Source organism: Macaca thibetana, chromosome 1 (assembly GCF_024542745.1).
Source record: "Macaca thibetana thibetana isolate TM-01 chromosome 1, ASM2454274v1, whole genome shotgun sequence".
Lineage (NCBI taxonomy): Eukaryota > Metazoa > Chordata > Mammalia > Primates > Cercopithecidae > Macaca > Macaca thibetana.
Genome location: NC_065578.1, coordinates 144,355,454 through 144,363,474, shown reverse-complemented (window position 1 = coordinate 144,363,474; position 8,021 = coordinate 144,355,454). Strand labels below are relative to the sequence as shown.

The following is an 8,021-nucleotide window of genomic DNA, read 5'->3' as shown; positions in this document are numbered from 1 at the left end:
GATTTTTCTGTGTGATTAAATTGGATATTAGGGCAATGTATTTAATATTTTTAATTGAAGTAATATTCAAATATAGAAAAATGCATAGTTGTAAGTATAAAGTTTAATGATTATGACAAACATATACAACTGTGTAATCAATACCCAAATCAACATATAGAATATTTCATCACTCTAGAAAGCCCCTTGTGCCTTATTCCAGCCCACTGTTCTGATTTCAATCATCACGAATAATTTTGCCTATTCATGAACTTTATATAAATGGAATCATATACTATGTACCCTTCACTCTGCATGTTTCTGAGATTCATGTGCTTATCAGTTGATTCCTTTTTATTACTAAGTAGTACTCCATTCTATGAATATAGCATTCTTTGTTTATATATTTTTCTGTTAATTAATGTTTTAGTTGTTTCTAGTTTTTTGTTTTATGAGCAAAACTATTATAAATATTTGTACACAAGTCTTTATGTGGATATATATTTTAATTTATTCTGGGTTATGAGTGAAATTTCTGGGCCATAGAATAAGTATATTTTTCAAATTTATAAGAAAATGCCAATACATTTTCTAGAGTGGTTGCACAATTTTTACAATCTCATCAACAATTTCTAGAGTTTAATTGCTTCTCATGGTCTCCAATAATTGGTGTTTGGGCTTATTTGCCATCTTAGTAGGTATACAGCGGTATCTTACTGTTGTTTTAATTGGCATTTCTCTGATGATTGGTGATGCAGAACATTTTTTATGTGTTTATTGAGTATTTGTATCTCTTTGTATCTCTTCAATCTTTTGTTTAGTATTTAAAATATTGGTTTGTCTTTTTGATAATGGAATTTGTAGGAGTACTTTATATTCTGTAGCTATAAGTTATAGTTCAGATATATGTAATTGTAAGTATTCCTCTCATTCTGTGTCTAGCATTTCAATCTTTTAAAAGGTATTTTTTATAAGCAGAAAATTTTATAGATTTTGATGAAGTTTACTTTATCAATGGATTGTCCTAGAGAAATCTTGCCCTAGTTAAGGCTTCAAAGATACTGTCCTATGTTTTTTCCTAAGTATGTCTTAAATTTAACAACAGACAGCCTAGAAACTCAAGCCCAGAATACAGCCTCATGTAAAGGCTGAGATGTCAGTGGAGGGAACTTACAAAGAGAATTCTGAAGATTCAGTAGCTCTGTGGGTCCTGACCATTGAAGTATCATCCTTCACAGCATGACAAGTGTGAGGAGTTTCAAGGCCTTAATTTTGGTGTTATTTTTGGAGATGATTTGGGTTTCTGTAGTTCTGGCTTTCTCTAGGATCAGAGTCATGCTTTGTAGCAAAGGCTGCCAAGCTAAACTTTTCTCTGGGTGAGAAAGCACGTGTTTACCCACGTGCAGAGCTGAGCGCCAGTGTCTTGCTGTAATTGCATCTGTAAAACCTTTTCCTCAAATATTACTCTTTGCCTCTGTGGAAAAACAGCATCTTTAGCAAAAAGGACAAGTGGGCAAAAGGTTTCTCCCGTACCACCAGAGGGGCAGCATTTAAAAATGGAAGTGGCTTGTGTAACCTACTTTTCTTTGGTTTTAAAATAACAGTGCACAGATTTGCATTTGTTTTTAATTCTTGGCCCTGTGACCCCTGCTTCTGTTTGACTTGATAAATTCCATCTCGCCTTCCACAGGCAACCATTCAATCCTGAACTTTTCCTAATGTGTTTCATCAATAGAATTTTAGGTAAGTTACCAGTTTTCTACACTTGGAATTTTGCATTGAGAAGAAGAAAAGTATTTGTCAGTAATATTTTATTCCTGGGTCTCTCATTTTATTTTTATAGCTGTCTAATATAATTACTATGCATAATTAGGCAGTGTATAGAACATAATACAGAGGCCCTGGCAATTCTCTATAAAAGTGACTCCATTATTTTTGTTGTTATTCTGTAGCCAACTCTGAGTTAAAACACAACAAAAGATAAATCTTGTAGACTATCTATTTTGTCCACTTAAACACACATGTTTGCATATACAGATGTGTATATGACACGAATTTCATGAGAAAAAATAAAGGAAAAATCACTGTTTGAAAACAAAGAAGTGACTAAGTAAATTTAGAATTATTTCCAGAAACACAAGAACAAGTATTGTTACATTATTTTCATTGATGAGAAAAAGAATAGCTCCATAGAAAGATTTTAGGATCCCTAACAAAGTTCTGGTGGATACATGACATATAGATGGAAATCAATATGCATATAAGATCCACCACTAAGTAGGCATATTTTTGTTATGTTTTTTCAAAATACTAGGTTAGTGAAAAAGTAATTGCAGTTTTGGACTGTGAAGTTTAAATCATTACAACTAGGCTCAAATACATCTTTATTAATCAAAATAGGAATTACTACAATCAACATATTTTTTGCCAGTGAGAAATAAGTTTGCTCATTCCTGTAGAATAAAAATCCATACTCTGTAATTCAATAAACTCTTGGAAGGCATTTTCTGCATCCTGGTGGTTGTGAAAGCGTTTTTCCTGCAAAAAGTTGTTGAGATGCTTGAAGTGGTAGTCGGCTGGCAAGAGGTCAGGTGAATACGGTAAATGAGGCGAAACTTTGTAGCCCAATTCATTCAACGTTTGAAGCACTAGCTGTGCAACATGTAGTCGGGCATTGTCGTGGAGAGGAATTGGGCCCTTGGTGTTGACCAATGCCGGCTGCAGGCATTGCATTTGTTGGTGCATGTCATCAATTTGCTGAGCAGACTTCTCAGATGTGATGGTTTCGCCGGGATTCAGAAAGTTGCAGTAAATCATACCGGCAGCAGAACACCAAACAGTGACCACGACCATTTCTTGGTGGAAGTTTGGCTTTGGGAAGTGCTTTGGAGCTTTGTATAGGTCCAACCACAGAGCTAGCCATCGCTAGTTGTCATAAAAAATCCACTTTTCATTGCATATTACAATTCGATGGAGACATGGTTCCTTGCTGTTGTGTAGAATAAGAGAAGACAACACTTCAAAATGATATTTTTGATTTTTCCTCAGCTCATGAGGCACCCACTTATCGAGACTTTTCACCTTTCCAATTTTCTGCAAATGCTGAACAACTGTAGAATGGTCGACCTTGAGTTCTCTGGCAACTTCTCCTGTTGTTGTAAGAGAATCAGCTTCAATGATTGCTCAGAATTTGTCGTTGTCAACTTCCAATGGTTGGTCACTATGCTCCTCATCTTCAAGGATCGCCTGTCCTTTGCAGAACTTCTTAAACCACCACTACACTGTACATTCATTAGCAGTGCCTGGGCCAAATGGATTGTTGATATTGCCAGTTGTCTCTGCTGCCTTACAATCCATTTAAAACTGGAATAAGAAAATTGCTCGAATTTGCTTTTTGTCTAACATTATTTCCATAGTCTAAAATAAGTAGCAAGTCATTAGCAAAAAAAGCAAGAAATGCACATTAAAAAGATGTATAACATAACCATATTTATGAGGAATGTATTCCAATGTCAAATCGCAAATTTCAACAATGTAAAAACTGCAATTATGCTTGCACTAGCCTAATATAAGGGTTCATCATTTTTTTTCAATTGCAAAAGTATTCGGGCATATTGTAATATTTCAAGCAATTCAGAAATACTTGAAGAAACAGTGGCTCTTTTCCTCAGTAGTCCCACTCCTGAGGAAAATAATATCAATTGCCTGACTGTCTGGTGTACGTCCCTTTACATAAACATATAAAATCATGTACATGCATAATTTATCATGTTTTGCTTTTTATTCAAAACAGAAGGCGAATCATAGTGCGTATTACCCCAAAATTTGTTTTTGCCATTTATTCATAAAAGACATTTTTGGGTTCAATATATATTTGAATTATTCTTTTTAATGGCAACATAAATGAATTTACTCACTGCATTAAGTCTGCTAGATATGTCATAACAAAATATCCCAGACTAGGTGGTTTGAAGAGCATAAATTTATTTCCTGACAGTTCTAGAGGCTGGAAGTCTAAGATCAAGGTGCTGGTGGGGTTGGTTTCTGGTGAGGGCTCTCTTCTTGGGTTGCAGATGGCTACATTTACTCTGTGCATGCATGTTGCTGGTATCTCTTCCTCTTCTTATGAGGGCATCAATCCTATTGGATTACAGCCTCACCCTATGACCTCATTTATCTTTAATTTACCTCCTTAAAGGCTCTATCTCCATATATAGTCACACCATGGGGTAAGGCTCAACCTATGAGTTTTGGGAAAGACAATTCAGCCCACAACACTGACCAATTCCTCTATTAATCGGCACATAAAGTTTGTTCGTTAATCAATTTAACTACACCTTTCAAAATAACCTTAATTTTTGTAAAGATGATTCTCATACATCATATATATGTAACAGAAAAAAAATGCAATGTATAGAGGGAAATGTAATTCCCCAAATTCATTCATGCCAAACAAATCACTGTTAATATCTGGTAAACATTCTACATAGCTATATGTAAATAGACAGAAGGACAGATAGGTAAGTAAGTAGGTGGAACAATACATAGATATGAGATAAATTCTCTTCTTGGTGAAGGAGGTGTCAATGAGTTCTACTCTATTAGTTCCCACAAGAGTTGATTGTTAAAAAGAGCCTGGCAACTCCCCACCCTTGCTTCCTCTCTCACCATGTTATCTATGCTCACACCAGCTTCCCCACACATTCTACCAGGAGTGGAAGCAGCCTGAAGCCCTTACCAGATGCAGATGTCAATCTTAAACTTTTTAGCAATCAGAATCATGTGCCAAACAAGCCTATTTCTTTATAAATTACCCTGTCTCAGGTACTCATTTACAGCAACGCAAAACAGACTAAGACACCTTCTACCTCTTTTTCCCTCTTCTCTTCTCATCCCCGAGGAGACACTGATCCACAACATGTTACTATAGATTCATTTGCATTTTCTAGAAATTTACATAAGGAAATCATAGAGTGTGTATGCTTTTTTCCCTAGACTTCAAAACTCAGAATAATTATTTTGAGAGTTAAACAGCTAGCTGTGGGTATCAATAGTCAGCTCATTTTTATTGTTGAATTGTATTTAACTGTATAGATATACCACAACTTACTTATACAACTATCTTTTGATAGGCAGCCAGGTTGTTTTCAATTTTTTATGGGTTTTTTTTTTTTTCTTAAATTTAGATGGAGTCTCACTCTGTCTCCTAGGCTGGAGTGCAGTGGCGCGATCTCAGCTCACTGCAACAACTGCCTCCCCGGTTCAAGTAATTCTCATTCTCTGCCTCAGCCTCCCGAGTAGCTGGGATTACAGGTGCCTGCCACCATGGCAGGCTAATTTTTGTATTTTTAGTAGAGATGGGTTTTTGGCATTTTGGCCAGACTGGTCCTGAACTCCTGACCACCTAATCCACCTGCCTCGGCCTCCCAAAGTGCTGGGATTAGAGGCATGAGCCACCACACCTGGCTTGTATAGAAGTTTCTGTACGGATATGTGCTTTCAATTTCTCTTGAGTAAGTTTTAGGAGTGCAGTGACAGGATCACATGGAAGGTGTATGTTTGATGTTTGAAGAAACTGCTCAACTGCTTTTCAAAGTTGTTGTACTAGGACGATGGGGTTTTCTAAATATACAATTATGTCATCTGCAAACAGGGACAATTTGACTTCCTCTTTTCCTAATTGAATCCCCTTTATTTCTTTCTCCTGCTTGATTTCCCTGGCCAGAACTTCCAACACTGTGTTGAATAGGAGTGGTGAGAGAGGGCATCCCTGTCTTGTGCCAGTTTTCAAAGGGAATGCTTCCAGTTTTTGCCCATTCAATATGATATTGGCTGTGGGTTTGTCATAAACAGCTCTTATTATTTTGAGATACGTCCCATCAATACCTAATTTGTTGAGAGTTTTTAGCATGAAGGGCTGTTGAGTTTTGTCAAAGGCCTTTTCTGCATCTTTTGAGATAATCATGTGGTTTTTGTCTTTGGTTCTGTTTATAAGCTGGGTAACATTTATGGATTTGCATATGTTGAACCAGCCTTGCATCCCAGGGATGAAGCCCACTTGATCATGGTGGATAAGCTTTTTGATGTGCTGCTGGATTCGGTTTGCCAGTATTTTATTGAAGATTTTTGAATTGATGTTCATCAGGGATATTGATCTAAAATTCTCTTTTTTTGTTGTGTCTCTGCCAGGCTTTGGTATCAGGATGATGTTGGCCTCATAAAATGAGTTGGGGAGGATTCTCTCTTTTTCTATTGATTGGAATAGTTTCAGAAGGAATGGTACTAGTTCCTCCTTGTACCTCTGGTAGAATTTGGCTGTGAATCTGTCTGGTCCTGGATGTTTTTTTGGTTGATAGGCTATTAATTATTGCCTCAGTTTCAGAGCTTGTTATTGGTCTATTCAGGGATTCAACTTCTAGCTAGTATAGTCTTGGGAGGGTGTATGTGTCCAGGAATTTATCCATTTCTTCTAGATTTTCTATTTTTTTTTTGCGTAGAGGTGTTTATAGTATTCTCTGATGGTAGTTTGTATTTCTGCAGGATTGGTGGTGATATCCCCTTTATCATTTTTTATTGCATCTATTTGATCCTTCTCCTTTTTCTTCTTTAATAGTCTTGCTAGCAGTATATCAATTTTGTTGATCTTTTCAAAAATAAGCAACTTCAACAAAGTCTCAGGATACAAAATCAATGTGCAAAAATCACAAACATTCTTATACACAAATAACAGACAGAGAGCCAAATCATGAGTGAACTCCCATTCACAATTGCTTCAAAGAGAATAAAATACCTAGGAATCCAAATTACAAAGGATGTGAAGGACCTCCTCAAGGAGAACTACAAACCACTGCTCAACGAAATAAAAGAGGACACAAATAAATGGAAGAACATTCCATGCTCATGGATAGGAAGAATCAATATTGTGAAAATGGCCATACTGCCTAAGGTAATTTATAGATTCAATGCCATCCCCATCAAGCTACCAATGACTTTCTTCACAGAATTGGAAAAAACTACTTTAAAGTTCAAATGGAACCAAAAAAGATTCCGCATTGCCAAGACAATCTTAAGCCAAAAGAACAAAGCTGGAGGCATCACACTACCTGACTTCAAACTATACTACAAGGTTACAGTAACCAAAATAATATGCCGGTACCAAAACAGAGATATAGACAAATGGAACAGAACAGAGCCATCATAAATAATACCACCGTCTGATCTACAACCGTCTGATCTTTGACATCTACAACCGTCTGATCTTTGACAAACCTGACAAAAACAAGAAATGGGGAAAGCATTCCCTATTTAATAAATGGTGCTGGGAAAACTGGCTAGCCATAGGTAGAAAGCTGAAACTGGATCCCTTCCTTACACCTTATACAAAAATTAATTCAAGATGGATTAAAGACTTAAATGTTAGACTTAAACCTATAAAAATCCTAGAAGAAAACCTAGGCAATACCATTCAGGACAGAGGCATGGTCAAGGACTTCATGTCTAAAACACCAAAAGCATTGGCAACAAAAGCCACAATTGACAATTGGGATCTAATTAAACTAAAGAGTTCCTGCACATCCAAAGAAACTACCATCAGAGTGAACAGGCAACCTACAGAATGGGAGAAAATTTTTGCAATCTACCCATCTGACAAAGGGCTAATATCCAGAATCTAGAAAGAACTTAAACAAATTTACAAGAAAAAATCAAACAACCCCATCAAAAAGTAGGCAAAGGATATGAACAGACACTTCTCAAAAGAAGACATTTATGCAACCAACAGACACATGAAAAAATGCTCATCATCACTAGCCATCAGAATGCAAATCAAAACCACAATGAGATACCATCTCACACCAATTAGAATGGTGATCATTAAAAAGTCAGGAAACAACAGGTGCCGGAGAGGATGTGGAGAAATAGGAACAGTTTTACACTGTTCGTGGGGCTGTAAACTAGTTCAACCATTGTGGAAGACAGTGTGGTGATTCCTCAAGGATCTACAACTAGAAATACCATTTGACTCAGCAATCCTATGACTGGGT

The 8,021-nt window shown here is 36.5% G+C and overlaps 1 pseudogene; it reads right to left on the bottom strand.

Annotated features, from left to right (window-relative positions):
* Positions 1-2,366: 2,366 nt before the first annotated feature.
* On the bottom strand, positions 2,367-3,393 carry LOC126948443 (histone-lysine N-methyltransferase SETMAR-like; annotated as a pseudogene).
* Between the last annotated feature and the right edge of the window lie 4,628 nt (positions 3,394-8,021).